A 25706-nucleotide genomic window follows, 5' to 3' on the forward strand; every position below is an offset into this window, starting at 1 on the left:
AAATGTTTATTGGACAAGTGGCACGCAGCCATACAGTGAGATGGCCCCGCAACTGAACTGACAACCAAACGAACAATAAACAGTCAGGGTGAAATCCTGGCCCCATTGAATGACAAAACTACCACTGACTTCAATGGAAGCCAGGTTTTCACGCCTAGTCTTTAGATCCCAAGTAGGGCTGTAGAGATGGTTACCCTTTGAACCCTTAAACCTGGCAAAACTCACCTGATTTTAGTTGTAGTGAGAAAGTGAACCTCTCTGAGGTACACACACATCTCCGAGAATATTGGCCATCCTAGGAACCATCTTCTTTCCCCTCCCCTCAGACTCCCTCCCTAGGACCCTGACTGTCAGTGCATGGTATAGCTCTTCTGCCTACCTACCGCCATTCAGTGACATCTGAAATCAGGAAATGTTCTTCTGGTCCAGCAATACTCCTAGCCTTTGCCTCGCTTTCTGGCAGTGTCCCAGTGTGCACAGTTATAGTGGGCTAGATTTTTCTGGTACTGCAGTGCCGTCTGAGAAGATAGACTGGCTTGGAAAAGTGCTGAATGCTGCAGGAGGTATTCAATTTTATTTGGGGGCTAATTAAAGCTGAGCAGAGCCCTTTTATCTCCCCACACCCCCCTTTCCATTCTAGATATTCGGGTACGAGGTTGCTCAGCTTGGTCACTTGCAGCTATTTTGTTTCTGGCCCTTTAACAGGCTGACATAAGCTACAGTAGCATGGATGATTTAATAGAATGTGTGTGATCCTCTTGTTATCACGTACTATAAAATGTAGAGGTGGCAGACCACCTGTGCACATGGCACTGACTAGAAATATTGCCTAGCAATGCTGCCATGCTATCACAGACTATCAAATTAATTCGCAGTTTGATTTTCCATCTGACTATATATTGCCTTGCACTGACCTAGTGAGAGAGGCAGCTGCAAATGGTCATTTGCACCAAACAGCCCTCAAGTCAGTTCCCATTAGAACTATTACATCTTTTTCCAGTTAATGAATTGCTCACATCTGTGAAATTACAGCCACTCACTTTTGTTTTGTTTAAATCAAAATTGCAGAACCCATCAGGCAGACTGCTGCTTCCAGCTACCGTAGTCCCACAACATGATGTTAAGCTGTGTGGTGCTGTCTGAATTTGACAAGGAACATATTATGCAAAGCAGCGCTGGCCCTGTCCCCAGGAGCAAAACCACCTTGGTAAGCAGTTGTGGCTTAGAAGAATGAACTGTCCTATGTGATGATAGGGTCTGAGTCCTGGAAACAGAAGAACTCAGACCGTGAAGTCTGTGATGAGTTATCAGAGACTTACGCTGTGTAATGCTCTTCCAGGAGTGTGACCTATTGATTGAAAAGAGTAGTAATAAATTCAAAGACTGCCCACTTGTGTCCTCACTCTGTCACTAGCAGTAGGACAATGATTATCTTCACAGATCAATATAGGAGAGTCTTTGAATCTGCCACATAAAACATGTTCTACATATCTGATAGTGGGCTAATTAGGATTTAATTCTTGTGGGGGCACCTAAAGACCTCTGCCAGTCTTTTCTCTTTTCACCATAGTCTGAGGTTGGAGTTCTGGAAAGTGGGTTTTAATCTAGCAAATATTCTGTCTCATCATGCCACCACCCTTTTCTATTTCTGCCACCAAAGAAGTCTCTCTCCCCCACTATTATTCTCATTCACAATGGCTTAGGCTTTGTAGCTGATCAGTGACACTAGAACCTTAGAACTGTAAGACTGTTGCAGCAGTCAATCTTCATATTTCCCTTTGATTTCAGTTTTTGATGTCACTGAGCACTTCCTCTGTGGTGCATCTCTCTCTTCTCTTCATGCTGCAGTAAGTACTATGCTTATTCCTATTCCCTTGCAGAAGCCACTCCAACGTCAGAGGAAATGAGACAGGCCTTCCACTTCAGTTGGTGCTGAAGCAGGCAGAAAAGAACTGCATGGCAGCATCTGTCAGCAGCCTCATGATGTGATGATCTGTACTGTGGTGTTCTCAAAGATGGATGATAAAAGATATTCCAGCATACATTAAAATGGAGTTACAGTTCAATACATAGCAGTAACTTAAGGGTAAAAACATTACAGGGATGTTGAAATTAAGCCAAAAACAAGCATTAAAAGTCGAGAACCTTTGGAGTGAAAATCCAACCATGTTAAGATATGGAAACACATAGTTAAGGTACCTTAACTCTGCCCTGTGGGGGACACTGCAATAAGCAGATGATTATTAGGAAACCATCTTAGCAGTTGGTGTAGATTAAACTGATTTTTAAAGCTTTTAGGAGTTTTTCATCTCTCTCCCCACCCTCAGGTATCACTATAGGACAGCATTAATGGTGTTTGGATGCATTAACTGTTTATTTCTTGACCTAACGGAACAAAAGGGCTTTTGTAAAATGGAGGTTTGAATGATGGGGAGAGAGAGCTAACTTTTCAGTAAGTTACATGATGAAGCAAGGTGCGGTTTCTTCTGATTAGACTGAACACATTTGTGGCCAATGTCCTTGGAAACAAGACTTCACCCTCCTCCCCCCCCCCCCCCCCGCCCGCCACTTCCTCTAATGGAGAAATACTGGCACATCAGGGAGACCTACTACAGCAGTAGAGAAAAACTGATTACACATAGGAAGGCCCCAGTCCTGCAACTGACTCCAAATAGGCCTACCTTGGTGTCCATGTAGAGCCCTGTTTGCTTCCAGATGAGCCAGGGGTCCCCTGTGTGGTTCTCAGGGCAGGGTCAGGCACTACATGTTTTGTTTTAAACAGGCGTAAGTAGAGAACGCAACAAACAGAAGAAGAATATGCTGAGGAGCAGCTTGTGCTTCCACCACAGTCAAACACCTACCTAGCACAGGAAACGTACCACCCAAGAGGGAGCTCTGGGGAGAGACCGTGACTCAGGAGGCACAATGGCCCCAGCAGCTTCCCAGCACACAGGCAGTCAAGTCGCACCATCAGTTTGTAGGGAGGCGGATCTATGGCCCTGCCTATTCCCTATGCTTTCTGGGGTAGCTTAAAGAGTAGGGCCTGTGTTCCTGTTATGCCAGGCCCTGTGCAAGGAGTGTGGAAGGCTTATTGCCCCTCTGCCACCAGCTGCACACCCACATTAGGATCCAATGCAATCAGCCCCGGCCTGTAGAGATGGGCCTGTACCAAATGCTCTGTGCCGAACACTACTGAACTCTGTGGAATTTTGACTGGGAGCCCGATTTTGTGGCTCAGGGTCATTTCTAACACCAAACTACTGATATACCCAAGAGAAGTGATTCACTTTGCTTCTGTATGTTATCATACACTTCCACAAAGTAAGAACCATCCTTCTTTTTGTTTTGTTTTGGTTTTTTGGGGGTTGTTTTAAATATGAAACTCTCATTTGAAATGTGATCCTATTCCCCATTGGCCAGTTTACCAAATAACAAAGCCAATAGCAACAAAAGTATCTTACGGAGTGCTTCACAGAATAGAGTAAGGGCTAAATTTTCAAAAGTGACTAGTGATTTTTTGGGTGCCTCACGTGTTGCTGCCTGGCTTTCAGAATGTGCTGAGCCACCCGCCCTCTGAAAATTAGGCCCATTTAAGATGTCAGGTTGGGCACCCAAAATTGCTGGTCACACTTGAAAATTTATGCTCATGTATGCTGTCTGGGTTACCAGGATAGCTCCACCTGTGTGTGTGTCTCTCTCTCTCTCTCTCTCTCATTCTCTCAGTGAACCCCGTGAGCTCTTAGGTCTCATGCCTTCACCTCTGCTGGGGTGGGATCCCTGATTTTCCCACTTTCCGAGCAGGGTCCTGGGCTACAGCCATCTGTGTACCAACTGTGGTTACTCAGCAGACGTGACTGGTTTTGATACATGGAGTTCTTCCCTTTTGGGAGCGTGTCGACCATCGTTAATATAGGTAGCCAGACAGCTTTCTCAGGCCAAAAGTATGGTTTAACCTTAACAGCAGGAACAAAGCATATCCCAAGAGAAGAAAGGGTTTTAACACAGTAAAAGTCTTATACACATGTCCATCTTACCGTAAACCTGTCCAGCCTGTGGTAGTGTGCCAGGCAACTTTTTAGTGCTTCAGTTCCTCCATAGAAGCTTCCTCTGTCAGTCTGTTCTCTGTGAACAGCTCCTGACAACTGCCTCCCCTCTGTGGCATTTTTAACTCTTTAGTGTCTTTTAGCCTCTTGGCTCCTAGCCTTTGGCTGGAGACTGGAAGTAGCATCTTCCCAGCTAAAAGCTCAGGCATTCTCTTAAGGATCCCTGCCATGTTTACCACGAGGTTGCTTAAGAAGCTATTATGTTGCCTTCCTACTAATTTCCCAATACCCCTGCTTTTAAACGAAACTAATATATGTATACAGTAAACATTCCAATAACCCAATAAAGCCATAAAGTTAACTACCCCAATAACAACATTCTCAAATTATTACGGATTAGCCCCACATCCTTCACATATACGACACCAATGAAATGCAGTCCCCTTTGGGGCAGAGCTTAGAGAGGTAGCGAGTTGGCACAGTGCATAAGTGTGGATGGCAGGGGAAGCTTTGACCAAAGATGTTTTATATATACTACTTGGATGATTAGTAAGCAGAGAGAAACCGATTCCACATTCAATCAAGCTACAAAGGATTTTTGAGGGAAAAAAATCCTATCATCCCAAACATAAACTCATCCTCTGTGAATTAAAGTAGGATTTGCAACAGCAAAAACTCAGATATTGCACATTTCTGCCTCAAATGTACTTTGTGAAAATAATTATAGTTTTAACAGTGAAAAGCTATCATTTCTGTGCACAAAAACTTGGTAGCTTTTTTCTCACAGCTGTAAAAAAAAAAAAAAATGCAAAGAACTGATGGTGCTGTCTGGGTAGTTTATATGGCCTCCATCACTGTAGTACCTGAGCACCTCATACGCATGAGCCTTACTGTATCCCAGTGAGGTGGTATGTTTATTATCCCCTTTTTACCGATGGGGAACTGAGGGGCACAGAGAAACTGTGACTTACCGAAGGTCATACAGGGAAGATGTGGGAAAGCCAGGAAACTAACCTAAATGTCCTAAATCCTTGTGCAGTGTCTTGACCACAAGGTCATTTTCCCCTAAATTCCCAGTTCTCTTTCCCCTTTGTTCCCTCAGACTTGACTGGATGAAATTCAGGGAGCACTACTTGTAAATGTCCCAAGTGCTTGGGCTTTAAAACTTGTCGGAGCCCTGTGAGAAGAGACCAGATGAATGGCTCCTGCAAGTGACTCAACATTCAGAGCAAGCTGCTGGCTGTTTAGAAGGCACATGAGACTGTCCAACTGATTTCACATTGGACCTCTGGCTGAAATTGTGTGTGTGTCCCAGAGGTAGGTGGCAAAGGCCTTAATCTGTTTAGCAATACAGGCTGTTCGCTTGCAGCTTGAGATGACAGTTCTCTTTGTATTCCTCCCCATGTTAGACACTTGTCGTCTTTATGTTACAAATGTGTCCTCCTAATTTAAATGTACACTGATTGGCTTGGCGTTGCGACCTATCAGTTGTTCATTTCATGCTCTTGAATTTTATTATAGAATCGTGTTTCTCTCTTTTTAAAAAAAAAAAAAAAAAAGTGTGGGAGACAAATTAGTTTTTCCAATGCTTTAATCTGTGATAGGATTAAACTGGACTGGCTCCTTTAAAAAGTGTCCCCTTCCCCATCGTCCTCCCCACTTCCAATTACAGCACTAATTTCAGTAATGGAGCATTAATAGAGTAATGGGCTGCTGAAGCTGGCCTGAAGGAACTGTAGTGCTCAGCACAAATTGAGTAAATAAACCATATATTAGATTTCTAAACAATACTTTTAGTCTAGTCCCCAGGGAAAGAGAGTTGTCAAGACTTACTTAAGTCAACCCTGCAAAATGTATGCAAAAGAATCATCCATTCATACCCTGAGAAACAACAACGTGGTTTAAAGTAGCAGCAAATCTCTCTCCCATAACTCTTAGAGATCCAGACAGAGAGAGACTTGTGCTGTTTCCCTTTTCCAATTCCTTTGGCTTGATTTATTTACCAATAAGCATCTTTATGCCCATTTCTATTTGTGTCCTAGAAGAAAGCTGCCTGTGTAGAGTGGAGCCATCTCCTGATAGTGAATGATTTGCAATTGAAAGTAAAGGTTTATCACTAGGCCATACAAAAAGATCTACAAGTTCGTCTGTCTGAGACTCCTAGACTCTCTTCTCCCCCCATCAAATCTGTGGCCCTCTGTGAAACATTTTAATTTTAATAGGCTCCCTATCACTTCATTCGAACAGATATGAGTAATGAAGAACCAGCTACCCAGATTTACCCTAGAAAACATACTGGTAACAGGATAGGCATAATGTATTATTGCAATAGCACCAACATGCCCTAAGCAAGAGCAGATTGCACGTTGTGTGAGGCACTATACAAACACGTAAGTGGTAAGAAGCAGTCCCTGCCCCAAAGAGCTTACAGTTTAAGTAGACAACACAGACAAAGAGTGTGACGGGAAATAGAGGTGAAGTGATTTGCCCAAGATCACACATCATCAGGTCAATGGGTGAGCTAGGAATAGAGCCCAGGTCTCCTCAGTGCCAGGAGAGGACAGTGGCCCTATCTACAGCATGCTGCCTGCCTAACAAATTTATCCCATCTCTAGGGCCTGATCTCGAGAGGCAATGAGAATCCACAATTCTCATTCAAGCACCCATAACCTGTGGGTGCTCAGTACCTCTTAAGATCAGGCCCTAATTTTTGGCACCCCATAGGTTGCCCAGACCCTGGACTCTGCCTCTTACCTGTGCCCTTTCAAGTTGGCATTTTGGATGCTGCATTCCTGAGAACTACTGTGGGAGCATGGCACTTCTGACACTGGCAATTAATATGATGATGGACATGGTATATCCTTTTTCACCCTGAAAATCAAGTCAGTCTCACTTATGGATTAGGGCTATTCTGATGGCTGTAGGTATCTTAAAGTGCCATTCAACTCTGAGAAGTGATTATGCAAAAATAACATCTTCTTATTTAACGTGTACTGTCCTTGTTCTTGACTCTTGTGACAGAAATAAGTTTTTATTGTGTTTAATTCCTATTAGCCTTGCAGTACTGACCTAGCTAAATGGGAATGAACTGGGCTCTAGATATTTGTGTGCATCAACAGACTTGTTTGAGTGTTTGTTTCCCCCCTCCTTTCCCCAGTCAGTGAGGCCTGGGCAAACTCTAGTGGAGCAATGGGTTTGCCCGTGTCTTCAGTGGCTTATATAGACCTGCAGGACTTCTATTACTGTTGATCACACACAAGATAGATTGAAAGAAAATCGTTCCTAAGTAAATGATAGCGTGTTATAAAGTTCTTTCCATGCTGTGCAGATCAACGAGCTTCACAATGTAAAATCACTTACTGCACTCCTGCCTGTGTTACTGAGAATAAGATAAGTAAAACTTACGTTTGAATTGAAAGAAATAAAATTGCTTTAGCCTCAGAATGAGACTGGTATGGAGGCCCAACCCAAAGGGTTTTATGGGGGGGGGAAGTTTTACATAGACCCCGTTAACCTGGCCCCAAATCCCTCTCACCTGTAACCTGGATTCATTTAAATCACTCCCTCACTTGACCTCAGGATATGACACGAAAGGAATCAAAACCCATTCACATATAATTGTACCAAGCTGATGTAATGTTTCAGGTGGTTTTATTGGGGGTACAGTAATTCTAAAAGACCAGAGACAAACCTATTGAGCTGAGTAATGCGGTCAGACGACTTAGGCCAGACAGCCAGAAAATCCTGAGTTCTAATCCTGGTTTTACAACTGACTTCTGTGTGGGTCTGGACAAAACATTAAAACTCTGCCTCAGTGTCCTCCTTTTCCAAAGGAGGGATACTTGTTTACCTTCACCATGAGGATTAATGAGTTACTATTTGAACAGCTCCTTGAAAAGATAAAAGCAATTTGACTATAAGTGTGGTTATTTTATTACTGAAAACACACAGTATTGTGGATTAAAAACTTAAGTACAGGATTGTGTCCTGACTGGAATGTGTGGTACACAAAATCTTCATTAAAAAAATTGGATTCTTAAAATTTTTGTCTGGAATTTAGACCCTCCTCTACCCTCCCTTTTTCACAGCTTTAATGTTCTCAAATTCAGCCCTCTGTGTACCAAACTCATGTTCACTTCAAGGTGGCCTCATAGGATCAGGCTCAGAGTAATCACTTCATTTGTGTTTAGAAAATCCATTTTGCTTCCTTTCAAAATGTGCTAGCCACAGATGCCAAAATAAATCTGGATAAACATAGACTGTACACACTTCCAGTACATCTTTTAGAATAGATGTATTTCTTTAGTAGTTTGAGAGATTCAAATGCATTAGTCTCTAGTACTGAAGGGCTTTAGTGTGGTACAACTCAGTCGGCATGATCCAGTGAAGAGGGCACTGGCTTACTTGGGCTGTATTCCTGGTTCTGCCACTAACCTGCTATATGACCTTGGGAAAGTCATAAACTTCCCCCCCCCCCCCCCCCCCCCCCAGGCCAGAAGAGACTAGCCTGAAATTCTAGGGCCTGTCTAGCCTGACCTTACACACCCTAGAATTTCATCCAGTAATTCTTGCATAAAGCCTGTTACTGCTGCTTGAATAAGAACACATCTTGTAGAAAGCTATCACGTTTGTATTGAGTGATTTTGATGTAAAGAGTTCAAGTCATTTCACTTTTCGGGGCCTATTTTTTGTCTACTTAGATTGTAATCCCTATGGGTCAGGGACTGTTTCTTAGGATTTATTTGTACAGAGCCTAGCATAAAGGAGTCAGGATCTCAGTTGGAGCCTCTATCTGTATAAGCAGATTCCAGGATTGTCACTCGGAAACCTAGAATGTCTGAGTCAGTATGAAGCAATGGAAGCAGCTACGAGCATGGCTGAGAGCACTTTTTGTTTTTAATATTGCTAGGTTCAATCATTAGTGGAATTTGCCGTCTGTGAACTTAAAAAATGGATGATATCAGCCATTTTCCACCTTTTTTACACACCTGACTGTATGGATTACCCCCTGGTAATATTGATATAAATAATAATTAATCAAACAATAAGTTAAAATTAGGTTGCAAAGTCAAGCACTCCAAAGTGAGGAAATGCTAGAAGTAAGGCTGCCCATGAACCTTAATTTGGCCCCTTTGTGTATGTGCTTTATGATCACACACCATTTTTTTTCTACAGGACCAAGTGAATAGGAAGAATGGACTTCACTTAATAAGCAACTATTCAATATTTTGTTTTATGCTAATTGTTCAACATATAGCCCCATGCCTTATTTACTGCACAATATTCAATTACTGCTCTGCATACAGGATTACTAATTTCGTCATGGGCTTTTCTGTGGTGCTCATCACTGTAGCATTTGTATGCTTCACAAACATTAATTTGTCTTCATACCACCCCTCTGAGGTGAGGCAGGGCTATTATCCCCATTTTACAGATGGAGAGCTGAGGCACAGTGAGATTAAAGTAAAAGTTTCCAATAATTTTGGGTGCCCAATGTTACATGCCTAGACTCTGATTTTTTTTCAGAGTATTTAGAGTGCACTATATAATGCTATGTTCAAAGCACAGCTCCCATTGACTTCAGTTGCAATTTTGAGTACACCATACTTCTGTATATCAGACTTCTGGGTCTCAGATTGGGTAAACAGAAAATGAGGAACGCACCTGTGAAAAGTGAGGTCAAAGTGACTTGCCTAGAGTTACATTGGGTGGTCTGTGGCAGAGGCAGAAAGAGAATTCAGTTCTCCAGGCCAGCATTCAACTGTCTGAACCATGAAACCCTCCCTTCTCTTTCTGCAGTCCCCTACCTCATTCACCACACACATTCCAACTTCTGCAACAAATGAAGCAGGGATCCTACAGACAACAGCATCCTATATTACACAGCCCTTATTTATCCCCAGAGCACGTGCATACAGTGCACTGAATTAGGCAGGGGTCCTGTGGAAAAGGTGTTTTTGTAATTAGACTGTATCATAATGCATATGCACAAAGGGGGCTGAATTAAGATTGTACAGATGCCCTTAATTCTGGCACTTTCTAACTTTTGAGTGCTTGATTTTTTTGCAACCTTAATATTGTTCTTTCAGTGTGTTTGTATGTGTAATTTCCTAGGTTTCTAGCAGAGCAAACTGAAAAAACAGAAGTCCCATCATGTGGCATCCTATTGACGCTCCCATAGTTCATCAGCAGTCTTAGAACTTTTATATCTATCATACAGATCTCTGACACTTGAGCTAAGGAATTAACAGAGCAATAGTAGACTGCTGTCCTGTATGTGGACTGGCATTTGAGGGTGATGAGACATACCCTTTGCCAGTGGGTTCCACAGCTGTTTGTTGACAGCAGAGGAATGGTAAGACTCAGGAACCTTGGGTTTCATTCCATGCTCTGTGCCCACTAGACGAAATTCCCCTTCAGACTCTTCTGCCCGTTCCGTCCAAGCTTGACCCTCTCTGCCCCATCCCTTCAACCAGTCACTGGCCCAATCCTGTACCTTCCTCCCTGCTGGCTCCTTGTCCCAGTCTTATTCTCTTTACCTACTCAGTTCTAATCATCACTCCCCAGTGGTAGTTTTCCCTTCCAGGCTCTCTGAGTTCCAGTCCCAGTTCTTCCCTCCCGGTCCCTCATCCAGTCGGTCTCTTTCCCTGCCTGCTGGCTCCCATTTTTCCTCCAGGAGCTCCTTATCCAAATTCAGTCTGCCACATCCACTCCCTGCCTCCTTGTCCCAGTTTGTTTGCCCAGCCAGCCCTAGTTCTCCCCTCTATACTCCAGCGCTTTGTCAGATCTGTTCCCTCCCCCAGCCTCACTCCCCTCTACTCTTTTAGTCCCAGTGTCTTTGTCCAGCCAGTGCAAGCCTCCGTACCTCTTCATCCAATCTCCGTAGTCTCTGTTCTCAGCCAACTGGCTCCCAGGTTCTCCATCCACCCCACCCCACAGTTTCCTTCACCAGCTCCCAGACTTCTTCAAACAGTTCCAGCTTCCCCTTCCCCAACTCCTAGTTCCAGTCTCCTTGCCCAACTAGCTCCAGTCCCCACTCCCCGGCTCCTAGCCCAGCCAACCCACCTAATAAGTCACCCTCTGCTCTCTCCACTTCAGCTCTAAATTTCAGTCGCTTTACTGAACCAATCCCAGCCTCCCCCAGCTCCCAGTTACAGTATCCTTGCTGAACGAATCCCAATCTCCTTCCCTTACTCTCAGTCCCTCTCCAGTCCCAGTCTCACCAGACTCCTTTGTCCTCCCCCAGGTCTGGCTTTTGTCCCCTCTGCATTCGAACTGGGCCTTCTTCATTCATCCATACCAGTAGGGGGGTAACTGAGAACACAAAAGAAACAGGCTTCCTGCTCTCCGTTCCGGTGCCGGGCCCCTACCCTGGCCCAGACCAACAGTTCCAGGGAAAGTCCAGCTTCACCCGTGTAGCTCCGGGTTGGCACGTGCTCGGTCACTCTCTAGGGCTGACTTATGTACAGGCTGGTCAGCACTAGGTGCTGTGAGAGGCTTCAACTGCTCAGAAAAGACAATCTTCAGAGATTTAGCTACTAAAATCAAAAGTCTCCTCTGAGCATGTGCAAACTGCATTTTTTTTTTCAAAGGCATATAATGGCTAAATTTGGGGGAATTATCCTGGGGATGGCAAAAAGCACCTCTCTGACACACAAGCCAAATTTCAAGTCCCTGCTCCAAAGCTTGAGGGCTCTTGATCTGTTCAAAGACAAGGGCTCAAGGACTTTAAAAAAAAAAAAAAATTGGCAAAACTATATGGTTTTTCCCTAGCCTCTTTCTTAGAAACAAACACATTCAGCCTGCAACAGACACCTGGCATGGAAAATTTCAGGGAAAATGGTTAAAATTTTAACCATTATCAGCAACTGAAAATGGGGTCTTTCTATTGTAAGTGTTAGGCAACCTTAATAAGCAGCACTACCAGCCTATAACAATAGTGCGTCATGAAACTTTCTTTTCATTGGTTTCAGGGTAGTAGCCGTGTTAGTCTGTATTTGCAAAAAGAAAAGGAGTACTTGTGGCACCTTAGAGACTAACCAATTTATTTGAGCATTAGCTTTCGTGAGCTACAGCATCCGATGAAGTGATCTGTAGCTCACGAAAGCTTATGCTCAAATAAATTGGTTAGTCTCTAAGGTGCCACAAGTACTCCTGTTCTTTTTTCTTTTCATTGAACACTAATGCACAAATCTTAGTGTCTGAGACTTGTGACTGGATTAAATAATTTTTTTTATTGAAAAGTGCAGGCAGTGTTTGTTCAGCGAAGTATATTCCTGTTTACACCTTGAAATATCTGGGTAGTAAATTAAGCTTTCTCTTTGAGTGATCTTTCTTTATTTCTATCTATGCATTTATAATGTGCCCTTTGCTGTAGTGCCTATTTGAATGGTAAGTCAGAGCAGCATTTAAAAAACAATTAATTTAGTGCTGGTGAAGTGCCAAACTGACAGCCCTGGAGCCTGAAGCTCCCTGTTTGTCCCCAGAACAGGTACAGAGTGGACTGTGCCTCTGCTGAGCCTGGCAAGCCAACAAGGTTGTAAATTAGTGCCAACTGTTGAGACTGCTTTTCTAACATGGCCATCTGTTCACTGAGCTGAAACTAACCTAGGTAACCAGTCGTCAGATGGAGAACAGTGATGTTTTTTTTTTTTTCTTTTCCCTGCCTGCAAGACAATTTTTTGCACATGAATGGTAATTTGGAACATATTATTTTATATTGTACATTTTTCCATTGTGATGTGTTGCACATTTTCATTTGCCAACCTAAATACATAACTATCTATATTTTGAAAAGTCCTAGATATTTTATGAAACTCCCCAACATTCTGTGACTCTTCCATCCAATTTTTTTCTAAATTCCTCTTTCGGATACTTTCTTATATAAGCAAGAGGAAATTTTGGCCCTACTTGGTAAAGCACCCTAGGATTCTTTGAGATGAGGCTTTCTTGTAAAGTAGTAGTATTACGGGAGGTTGGGGAATGTGTGTTTGTTTTCTTCAAAAGGTTTGGGGGTTTTGTTGAAAAACTGAAACTTTGGCCCAACATTTTTGGTTAGTTTTTTTTGTAGCAATTTTTCAGTTTTCGGGTTTTTTACATTGATGAACCTACTCACCCCCCTCAAAAAAAAATTAAAAAGAAAATAAAAAAGCCAAAAATGGGCAATTTCCGTAGGAAAATGTCCATTTGTTGGGAAATCCATTTTTTTTTTTCAAAACCAACCTTTTTAGATGAAGAATTTTGAATAGGTCTAATTATTACCTCAGTTTTCCTTTGCATTTTCTTGTGGTGGTTGTGTTCTGTACCTTGATGGAAGACTTTTTTTCTCCAACTCTGGGCAGCCCTACATTAAAGCAAAAGAAACAAACCAAAGAGAAAAATGAATGGCCACAGTCCTTAATCTGGGCCCAAGACTTCCACTCTTCAGGTTTTTTGATTCACTACCAGAACACGTTACCCTACCTTCCCACCCCTGTTACTGCCACCGCAACGTTCAGTGTCACTGGTGGTAATGCCTATCAAAGGAACACCTCCTGAAGAGCAGCATAATGTTAGCACTGGCTGCCAACCTGAGAAAAATAGTCATACTATTGAAGACCACTAAAAGCAGCCTGTTCCTTCTTCCTTCGCTACACAAGCTGTTAAGACCAAGAAGAGCTGCTGGAGAGATCACAAGAGCTAAAGAATTTTTTGAACGTGTTATGCTTGATAGTGGCAGGAGTCCCCGATGGCATTCCACTGTCACAGAATGGATGCACAGAATATATCCGAGACCCTGACTCTAAGGAGGAGAGATGTCATTGAGCGCTCTAAGGAGGGGGAAAATGGGGTCACACAATTTCCCCCCCCCCCCCCCACCAACGCCCATATGGTGGTAAATTTCCAATTTTATCTTAATGATTGTGAGAAACTAGTAGAAAATAAATCTTCTTTTATTAAAGAGGCCCCCGTGCTGCTCGCTACATTTACAAGACCAGGATAAGCTATCCAGGAGATAATCGAAATCTAGCTGGGAGAAATTGAGTGTCCATCCCTATGTCTAGATCTGCAGCTGAGACACAAGGGAGAAGGCTGGATTTAGGCAGAGGAGGGGAGCTCCCTGCAAAGTATGTAGCACAGCCACATGGGGGCTTCCGGTATGATAGTGGGTAGGGGGGTGGGTGTAAGCAGACCAGAGTGAAGGCGAGGCTGGAAAATGTGCCACTGCACAGATCCTCAGGCCTCCCCCCTGTGGCAAGGTTATTTTAGGACCATGGAGCAGTTCTGCAGGTAGGCTAGATAGGACTCTGCCTCCCCTACTTCTCTCTATGCACCTCCCTGGCACCCTGCCCAGCTATGTGGACTGGGAATTCAGACGGGCAGTTGAGCTTGCACTAAAGAAAATTGTAAGAGCTGTTACACAAGTTAGGCTATCATATGGAAATCTCGAGTTTGAGTAAAGAGATTAGAAGAGTACAGCCTCCAGGCATCATGGCATCAAAGGTAGTGGAGCTGCACCAGCAATGAATTTGACCTAGTCTTTTAATATTCATGAAAATAATAGAATTGTTTTAACTATCCCAAGTGCATGAATTAGATATAATCTGTGTATATCTCTCAACTGCTTACCTAACAGTAACTATGCAAACTTCATTTATCTACAAGAATATGGCTAGCATAGCTCTTACATTTTTATTTTTTTTTAATACTGGTTTCCTAAAGCCCAGCTACTTAGTGCATATTCCTTCCAGTCCCATCAGATCTCCAGGGTTAGAGAGCTGGGCTGGAGCAGTGCTTGGATGAAATACTTGTCTCAAGTGATTTTCTCATTGTATCACCTTCACTCTTCTAGCCCTCTTGGTTTTAATTCGGCAACTGAGTAACTGCACCTCTCAATACTGTGTAACTACTTGAAATTGAAATTGGTACCTTTCATTTTTAAACCGTGTCAATGCTATTGCAATGAAAATTTAAGTGTTCTTTATTCGATCACACAGAGTAAGAAATTTAACTTTCAATAACAGGTTTATTGCACACATCATTTTCTGGGATTTGGAATGAGAGAATCAATCAGCAATTCTGGGACTCTTTTGTAAGCTCTCTGGGGCAGGGACCATCTTTTTGTTCTGTGCTTGTACAGCACCTAGCACAATGGTGTCCTGAACCATGACAAGATCTCCTAGGTGCTCCAGCAATACACATAATAAATAACATCACCAAGAGTGATGGTGTAAACACACCACCTAGTGCTAGCCAGGACAGTCCCACAGGTTGGAAATTTTTGAATACTTTAATTTGTTGAGATTTTCTTGGAATATATGTAAAATTAAATATAGTGTGAAGGTGATTGATTAGGAATTCTCTATTGTATACATGTGTTGCAGTTATGCATTTTGCAGAATAATTTTTGCCTTTTTAAGGGTATGAATTGATCTGGAGTGGCTGGGACTATAGTGGTAGTCTGAAGGCATTTTTATGGTGTGTTGTCTTATGCACTGCACAATCATTCTGTAGTTTTCTTTGTGTATCCATGTGTTGTGCACCTTGATTATAATTTAGGCTTGTGTGTCCTTGTAATCTGAGAAACGCACCAAGATCTATGTTGAGACGTGAAAGCTGGACAATGGGACGGGAGAGAGAGAGAGAGAAGGAAGAGGAAAGGATGTGAGGGAAGAAGTGACAGGTAAGGCAGAGGGGATACTTAAACAAAAAACCAGTAGTCCCTGCACCAGGACTTGCCTTTATCCTTAATGCTGAGACAGCAGTGCAGAGTTCTGAAAATGGTTTGTACTGTTTAAGGGCCAACTTTCAGATGAGCCACTGAATCAAGATCCTGTTTTTTTTTTTTCTTCTTCTTCTTTCTGGCTCTGTTGCCTGTCCAGGAGGAAGTGAGAGATCTTATGACATGTTTTAAAAGAGAAGGAAATGATCCCAGTATCTTGGTTAACATTCCCTCTGTCAGTAAAATAGATTCTTCTCTATGGATGCTGTTGATGAGTGCCAATGCCAAGTATGTCCAGCTTCTAGTCTCTTTATTCAATAGACCAGATCCTTAGCTGGTGTAAACCAACATAGCTTCATAGTCAATGGAGCTACACTGATTTATACCAGCTGAGAATCTGGCCCAACAGTGACTTGTGACACTTTGGGGATATCTTGAGTTTGAAAGGTGCTATATGAGACTCATTGTTTTCATAAGATACTCTAGAACAATAAAATACAAACCAGAACCACTAGCAGCTAAAACAATTTTATGGGCTCATTTTTAGGCCAGGCACTGTAAAGAACCCTATGGGTTGCATAACCTTATTGTGCAAAGTTATTCTTTCATCAAATCTTCTCCTTTAGCAGAGACTCATTCATTGGGCTTGTGTTTTATGATTTATACTTTGATTGAAGGCAGAAAGTGCATTAAATCACCCAAGCACCTTTGAAAGGATAATGCTCTTAAAGTAATTTACCTCTTGGTGCTTAAAAAGTTAATTCTTTACAGTTTACTGTCCTTAAAGTGAATATGAGTTGTCCTTCAATGAACAGTGAGTAAGATAAACATACAGGGGGCATAGTTAAAAAGTTTTACCCACTTGGAGCAAGGTATCAGATCTTACAGGTATGAGCAAGTATTCCCTATACTGATAATGAGGAGTATCTCTAGAACTGGTAATAGCTTACCTACTGGTAAAAAGGGAACAGAAGACTTTTAAACTGTGTGCCCAGGTGTAGTAGGTTTCACCCAGTGCGTCCACCTTGGATGATCATCTTTGTCTGCATTGTGTATTACCTAGGAAGTGCCTTACAACATTTGACCATTGTTCTAGCAGTCTCAGGGGCCTGTCTCCCAGAGTTGGCCAGCGCCTAATGCTTCAGAGAGGAATCCTCCCACCAAAATACAGCCACCTGTTTCCTGATGCAGAAGATTTGATGAGCTTTGTACGTTCTAAGTGGGCTCTAGTGTATTTGGTCATCAACTTCATATCTCTTTTTCCAAGAAGAGCTCACATATGCTGTCGGTATTTTCAGGAAGCGCAGGCGCTCCGCCTGAATCCCACCCTCTCCTTCCCTCCCCAGTTATAAAGAGAGGGGATGCCCAGTAGGGCATTCTCTGTGAGATCTCTGGAACTTGCTCCCTGCTCTTTAGTCTGAAACCACCCAGATTTGTTGACTTTCTGGGCACGCTGCAAAAGACACTTGTTTGATAGGGTTTTGGGGAGAGGGCTGAGGGCAGGTGCCCCAGAAAGTGAGAGGATGGAACAGAGCTTTTTGTGTGGCTGGCTGAGTTCTTTCTGGAATTATTTAACTGGGCCAGAGTTTTGTGTGGTTGTGATATTAGTTGTGTGTCAGGGGGCCAAGAGCTTTATATAGGCATCTTTTTATAGTATTCAAATTGAAATACTTAAAAGTGTGAAGCTGTGGCATATGGTGCTGATGCTTAGTTGGGTTACCTAATTTATTGTCCTTGATAAAATTCCTGGTCTCCTGAGAAATGGAACCAAACTATAGATGTCATACACCAATTGAAAGCTCATAAACTGGATATATCAAAAGTGATGGCAATTTTCATGTCAGTCACCTAGGACCTGATTATCCCAGGAGATGTACATATTAACAACAACACTTAACTGTTATGACACTTTTCATCAAGATCTAAAGTCCTGTGCACAGCTCCAAGTAATGTCCCTGATGCTAGCATGACCAAAGTATCATATGGTTTTCTTACAGGCAACAGGAAGGCAGTTTGTTTACTATACACAACTCACCAAAGACAAGTTTTCTTAGCAAACTCACGGCCAGCATGCAAATTAGCAAGTGGAGTTTTGTGTGGATCTAGCCTTCCATGTCGTCTTTTTGGGGATGATAAGTTTCATTTTCCTGCATTAGATATGAATCATGCTGCTTAACATCAGTGCTGGGGAGCTGGAAAGCTACAACAACAAAACACACAAACTACTTAACAGGCTGGACACCTAATTTTAGAAATAAGACTTGACATGCAGAATAACTACTGCTAGCACATGATTTATTGCTTACTATCCCATCATATGACATGCCCTCAGTTACTGGCATAAGAAGACTTATCTGACTGACACCACTGAATTAATTGCTCTCTGTTGCTGAGCAAGGTGAAGACTTGAAGTATAACAGGTTTGGTTTAGTCTTTGTTCTTTACTGAAATTGTGAAATTAACATTCTCTCCCCTCCGCCCCCACTCCTTCTCGCTCTCTCCCTCCCCCCCCCCCATGCCCTCTCCTTTGTTCCGCTTTTAAGTTTAAAAATTGGTTTGTGCACATGTTGTTCCATATGATGGTAAATAGAACCTTTTAGCCAGCGTAAGTGTGCCTGATCCAGGAATGTAGAAGATTGTATCTTGAAAAAAATCAATATTAAGATGTACAATTGCTCCCATGGTATTGAAAGAATTAGTTGATCTACATGCCAAATGACAACCCCCTTGATAACAGGGATTATGTGTCCTGTCTTTCCAGGCTGTGCTTCTTGGGGGCTGCTCTCTAGGTCCCTGAGGCAGAGATAATCTAATTAGTACAACAAAGACCAGGTCAATTTGAAAAATGTAGGAGGGGATTGGAGAGAGTGGTTGTCGGGGGTGACCGTGTTACAGCTAGAGACAGGCTCTGGAAAGTTACAGGGGAAGAAGGGAAACGTAGAGCACAATTTAATCTTCAGTTTGGCTCCACAAACACTGGAAAGGCAGACCCACTAGACTATTAGCAGACAAGCATCAACTTAGTGAGTGCTTACAGCACACACATCATATGCACACACTCAGTCACACACAGGGAAGGAGGGGGTCAAAAGGAAACAAAAGTGATCTTGTTTTCAGTGGAGAGAAGATGGTTTTGACCTAGATAGGGCTGTCTGCTGTGAAGTCATGGGCTCCGGCTGGAAAGCCACTTGTTAACAAATGGTTGGTTTCAGAGTAACAGCCGTGTTAGTCTGTATTCGCAAAAAGAAAAGGAGTACTTGTGGCACCTTAGAGACTAACCAATTTATTTGAGCATAAGCTTTTGTGAGCTTGATGAAGTGAGCTGTAGCTCACGAAAGCTTATGCTCAAATAAATTGGTTAGTCTCTAAGGTGCCACAAGTACTCCTTTTCTTTTTGTTAACAAATGTTTCACCAAAAGACATAAGATTTCCTTTCCTCTCTATCAAAGAACATGGAAAACATCCAACGGTTCCCATTCAGCAGTCTGGCCCTATTCAGCAAAGCACTTAAATACATGCTTAACTTTAGTCACGTGCCTGAAATCACATTGGCTTAATTTTAGGCACATGCCTAGAGTTAAGCACATGCTTGAGTGCTTTGCTGAACAGAGATGGACTTTAAATACAGATGCTTTTCAGAATTGGTCCCCAGTTTCTCAACTGGAGTAAAAAATCATCCTAGCTCTGTTTAATTCACTGAAGATCCTCAAAGCTATTTAGGCTTCCAATATCCATTGCAATCTTACTGACACCACCAAATTAATTGCTCTCTGGTGCTGAGGTGAGGTGAAGATGTAACATGCAAGAGCTTTGGTTTTTAGTCTTTGTTTACTGAAATTGTGAAATTAACATTCCTCCTGTATCTTCTTCCCCCCTCCCTTCTCATTTGTTCCAGTATTTGGAGTCATAATAAATAACAAAAGGTTACAATTTGCACAACTTGATGGGTATGAATCATTTCAAATTCCAGAGTCATTTTAAAATTACTAAATTATCAGCAATCCCCACTGGTCCTGAACCTAGCGATGGTTGGTTATTGATTTCTTTATACCAGACCTAGTTTCCCATCCTGACTACAAGACACGGTCCTGCGGAAGCTTATGCACGTACTATACCTAGTCCTTCAGCCTCATAAACCTTGATGCCCTCGATAGCTGTAACCATTTTCAGCAGGGATCAGATGAACAGTGAGGGCCAGCTGGTCGGCTAGTGTAAACTGGCATAGCACTTTTGCGTTCCTCAGCACTGCCCATTTGTTTACATTTCAGCATGTACATAAGTCTTAGGATCAGGACCTAAATAAATGACTATTTGCTTAACTACAAACTTTGTTTTTTGTCAGATTAAAAGCTATCGTGATGGAAAAAGATTGACTAAGTCCAACACTGGATTTGCATTTGTGTTACAAATGGGTCTGTGACCTGTTACCTACCAATTTTAAAACATTTTGAATTTCCAGTACAATTTGCAGGTTAGACATGGTTTTAAAAAACACTGCTGGCTACAGTATCTCAGGTAGGTATGTGCCAGAGTTGCAAATTTTGGAATGAGATCCAAGCTTTCCCAAAGCCAGAGGGTGTTTGTATCTGAGATTTTGGTTCTAACCATTACAGGCATAGGACCATAAAGTTTAGATCTGAATCTAGATCCAAACTTGGCCAAAGTCCTGTGTTTTTTGGATCTAGATTTTGGTTGGAATCCATCTCTAATATGAATATTTCAAGCACTGCTTTTTCGCAAAATGGGTGCAGGATTCTTTGAATGAAATATACTTTAGCAGCCTGAGGAAATGAGACATTGATCTCTCACATCTGGAAGTTGCTCTCTTCTAAGGATCATATGCACATTAAATTCAAGCATTTTTGCGCTGCTCCCCCCTGACTGTTGCATCCATGTCATCAAACCCAATCTTGTTGCTCTGGAAAATATTCACACAAATAAGAACATTGTAACAATGGGATCTTTCTTGTAACATTTCCTCCTCCTCCTCCCCTTGTCCCTTGCTGCCTGTCTCCTACATTTGAGAGACAAAATTTGGAGAGGCAGAAAGATGAGATCATAGTTCTGTGAGGGGTGACAGGAAAACTGGCTGCGCCGTTCCGTGCTCCATGTACCCTTTTCCCATGAAGCAGATCTGATTCTTTTTTTCCCTATCCGCAACTGCGTGGAGACATCAGCACTTTGGAGACGGTGCTCGCCAGCCACTCTGGTAAAGCTTCAAGAGTGCAGATAAGGCCCTGAGACGTGGAGCCATCCAAATGTGAATGTCTAGCACTGAGTTTGCGTTCCTGGCTTTGCTTATTGTATTTATTTACTTTAATTAAGATATTGAAATAAGTTTAGAAATAGGAATTAGCAAGGCACCAAGTCTTGATACCCTTTGGGAATTGTCACAGACTGCAGAGTGACTCTGCTGGGGATGCTGTAGGTACCCCAATTGTCATTAATCTCAATTATGGATAAAGATACAGTCATTCATTCATGTTTGTCATTTTGCTACTGGCTGGGCTCCCCCTGCTTGGCTCTTAAACTCAAATCTAGGCATTCAGATATAGCCGGTTAACTGTCAAAGCTGGGTTTTTAGAAGAGCCTAAGGGGGTAAAGCAATGGGACTTGAGCACCTTTGCTTCTAGTTCCAGCTCTAAAGACCTGATGAGTGCATTTCTATGCAGAAAATGGAACCCTGATTTCAAACACTGCCATTACATCATACAGGTGCTGTTGGGATTATTGTTATGTATAAAGTGCCAGAGGTGAGCTAGCCCTTACAGACAAGTAAAAAAGCCAGGTTCCTGTCCTGGGGAGCTTACAATCTAACTGTGTCATAGGAAACACAGCTAATTAAGCCGTTCTAGAGCAAGAAATGGCAAATTCTGCTCTGTATATGAGCCACATACCGAAAGTCTGAAGCCAAGTGACTATGAATTCCCTCTAGACTATTAATGTGTTTCACTTGTTAGAGAATAATTAGAGAGATTCCATTTACATCAATGGGAGGTTTGCCTTTGACTTCAGTGCCACCAGGATTTGGCCCTTTGGGCCCAGACTTTTGTAGTTGGTTGGTTGTTTACCAACTTGATGTTGAAAAAATGGATTACACTTGATAGATCTAGAAAACAGATCTTGGACTGACTAGGAAGTAGCCATTTAAAAAGTGCAAATGTGACCATCCATCAGTCAAGGTTATTAAAATGCTTTAGTGATTTACATCTCCGAGGCTGCCTTTGCACCCCACTAGTCTAGTTTAAAAATTCAAATTGAATTCACATCCAATTCACTTCCCCATATCTACTTGGTATTTGATGTTAACCCTGTGAGAGAAGATCCTGTCTTTTAGAACCCAAATATGAATGTACCAAGGAACATATTCTCCTGGTGTCGCTTTTGGAAAATCATAGACAAAGAAGACTTATTAGGTCACCTTGTCCATCTCCCTAACGACACAGAATAGTTCCTTATGGTATATTGCTTGGTCCACCCCCTTGGTTTAGTAAGCTTTTGGGGACAGACACCATCTCTTTGTTCTGTGTTTAAACAATACCTAGCACAATGGGGACTTGGGCCATGACTGGGACTCCTAGACACTACTGCAATATAATAATAGTATGCCCTATTATGTGGCTCATACCAGCCCCTGGGAAAAACCAACCTTTTGCAATACAGTTAGGATAGACCATGGACTGCAGTGATTTATTCCTATTAATAACTGTATTCACTAATACTGAGAGGCCGGCCTTGAAATTCTGGCATTTCTCTATCTGTAAAGTATGTTGTTTATCCAAAAAAAAAAAAAAAAAAAAAAAACTTTTGCATCAGATGAAAACTATTCTTCCTTCCCATGTTACTCACTTAAGCAACATGGTTCAAGTTTAATTCCTGTGGGATTTGTGGGGGTATGGTATATCACTTCTGATGTATTCCATAGGAACGTTATTAAGTGATTGTGTGATGTATTGTTGGATCTTATCATTTGATGCCTTTGGATACTGCAGCATTTTGTGCAACTGCAGATTTAACAAAAATATATTAAAAATTCTTGTTTCATTTGATAAAAGACCATAGAGAGTGAAATAGAGCAAACCAGATATAATAGAACAGAAGTGTTTGCATGGGAACACTGGGAACTGTGTGTCTCACCCTCACAGGCCACAAAGATAATTTCCTGACTACTTAGTAGTAGTTGGTTTAAAAAAAAAAAAACTATTAGACAACTTCTCACTCAAGGGAAATGTCTATCAGCAAAGCTGATTAGAGATAAGGGTAAGCAGATGTCAAAACAGAAGACCACCAAAGAACTGGGGGTCCCAACACGAACTGGGAGAGTTCCAACAGGTAATAAAAGTGGGGCTATCTGTCATAGCAAGATTTAGAGCCCAATCCTGCCTTCCCTTTGCTGCCACAACTCCTCTTGACTCCAATGGGAGTTTTGCCAGAAGTAGCACTGCAGGATTGGTCTCTGTGGTTGGGTGTTGCAGATATACCTTGCAGTTTTACATATGAGAAAATATATGTTTTCATCCCTCTTGTTAACACTTTTTTTTTTTTTCCTTTTTTAAAAACACCATTTTTCCATAGCCACAGTTCTAGAGTCTGAACTGAAATGGAAAACAATAGGCAAAACAAAGATGGAGAACTGTATTGCAGATTCTCCTAGTAATTCGTTACGCTTGCATCACGAGGGAGGAATTTAACATAAAGAAAATTGTTCTGTGGAGAAGAGAAAGGGCCCTATTGTGGTACTAAAGGAATTTTGCAGTTGACTTCAGTGGAACTAAGGATTCAGACCGAAGTGTCTACCAGGGACTCAAAAAAACCCCCACCCCTTAATTTAAATGTAGAGCAGGTTGTAAGCTTTTCTGATGGAACTTTTTTTGGTCAGAAAATGGTGATTCAATGAAATAAAAAAAATTTCTTGGGAATGTATTTTATTTAAATTGTTGAAAGGAAATTATTGAAAGGAAAAGTTCTGAGGAAAAGGTTAAAATAAAACTTTTCAGAATGTTTCATTTCATAAAAAATATTCTGAGATTTCTACCTTTCCATCCAGATTTGGGAGTAAGTGAAATTTTGAAATTTCAGAATTTCCCAGGGGATGGAATTCTGGTTTTGTGCCAGCTTTACTTAAAGCCACAATGAGTCAGCAGAACACACTTTACATTTCCCAGCTGGAGCAACACCTGCTTGCAGGAGGCAGTGTTTCCGGCAAACCCCACCACTTACTAGAGAGCAATTTTACAACTGCGATAGGATACTCCATTGTTTGAAGTATGAAGTATTTATTCATCTGATTGCATTGTCAGCACTCAGTTTCGTATTGTTATCAAAACGCACAGCATACTGAGTCGGGTTTTGTTCTGTTAATGTTGGGGAGAGACAGTGAAACTGAACAGACTATGACTCAGTGGTTATAAAAGAATGCAACACAAATCATCTAGGTTTTTTGGTCTTTATTGGTTCTAGGTAAACTGTGATGATGCCAGAACAGAGAGCACACAGTTGGGCTGCCACACTGGGCAGGGAATGTTACAGGAATAGATATTCTTACAAGCTTTCTGTTTTTGATCAAGCCAAATCCAACCCTCTGAGAGAGCTACCATTCCACAAAGATTCTACAGCTAGACAAGCTCTGAATGGGACTCTGATGTGCACATAATTTTCAGCTTCTGTGGAACACTTTACCAGAGGAGACCAAACAGACCAGGCCCAGCATCTAAATGCAAGATCCATCTCTTTGATAAAGCTCCCAAGCAAGCCTGTTCCTGCAGAATTTTCAGCCCAGTCTCGCAGGGCTGCTGTGAAAAGTTTATAGTATTCAGAGAATAATTTGCTGATTTGAGTGCTTATTTGAACTTCCAAATACAAAACCAGGCTTGTATCCATTAAAGACGTTTTTCAGATTTAATCAGATGCTAATCTTGTTGTTTATGCACAAAAATCTGAAGTCCTTACTCAAGCAAACTTTCTTTGAAGAATGTGAGTAAGGACTTAGAGAGTGGCCCACTCTGTTAATTGTATAATTAGAGAGTCCGCTGTCCCCAGCAAGGTTTATTTTTAACACCTCTCTTCAGTAATCATCATCAAGGGGAAGGAATAGTCTCTTTTCCTGATACTTCCCACTCCTTTTTTTTTTTTTTCTATTCTCTCTTGAGGTTGGATTTTGTTATCTGATTTGACTTCCCTTCAAGCGAAAGTCTGACTTAATAGAATGTAGTTGTATTGTCCTTCACCCCAAACTCATGGCTCCTTTATCCAGCTGGGTTTTCTTTTTAGAGCACTGCCACCCATTTTCTGTTGACTGGAAGAAGCAGAGTAATCCACAGGTACTTAAATTTGATCCACCTGTATCAACCAGCCAGTCACTTCTAAAGAGGACTGGAGAGATTTTAACAAATAAATCAAGGCCACACAGTGTTAACAAGCCCCCACAAGAAAAGGTAACTGAATACTCAAACTTCTATCGCTGTATGAAATGGACTGGAAAATTTAGACAAATGCCAGTTGGATTCTCTCCACATTTGGATAGCAACTCCAGATTGCCACAGGGAAATGGTAGTTCTACCAAGAAAGCATGTGAAATATGCTTTTCCACTTTTTATTAAAAGCTTTTAAAAAATTCCAGAGCAAATTTTCCAGAGCACTTAAGTGACTTGGGACTTGATCCTATACCATTCAAGTCCGAGGAGTTTTTCCATTGACTTAGAGTGAAGTGGGATTGAGCTCTTCGGAGCCTAATGCTCATTGACTTTCTATAGGCTTTAGACACTTCAGAAAATTTTATTCTGCACCACTTGGTTCCATTCAAAAGTCTTTACTATGATCCCATTATTTCAGTAATATCTAAGGGCTGGTCTGCCCACAAGCTTGCACTGAAATGGCTAACATGGTTGCAATTCACACCTTTTGTTGTTTTGGTGCAAGTCTCCCTGTGTGTGTGTATATGTCGGTGGGGGGGGGGGTGCTTA

At 41.9% G+C, this 25706-nt stretch overlaps 1 long non-coding RNA gene across 2 annotated transcripts in view; it reads left to right on the forward strand.

Annotated features, from left to right (window-relative positions):
- LOC122464652 overlaps nt 1-25412 on the forward strand; it is a 44065-nt gene extending 18653 nt beyond the window's left edge. Inside the window, exons 3-5 of one of the 2 annotated variants that reach the window (XR_006288871.1) lie at nt 1069-1207; nt 1881-5360; nt 24205-25412. This is a non-coding gene — a long non-coding RNA (uncharacterized LOC122464652). Of the gene's footprint in view, nt 1-1068; nt 1208-1880; nt 5361-24204 lie in introns of those variants that run through there. The other variant, XR_006288870.1, reaches the window with a different exon arrangement.
- The last annotated feature ends 294 nt before the right edge of the window (nt 25413-25706 follow it).

Source organism: Chelonia mydas, chromosome 2, assembly GCF_015237465.2.
Source record: "Chelonia mydas isolate rCheMyd1 chromosome 2, rCheMyd1.pri.v2, whole genome shotgun sequence".
Classification (NCBI taxonomy): domain Eukaryota; kingdom Metazoa; phylum Chordata; order Testudines; family Cheloniidae; genus Chelonia; species Chelonia mydas.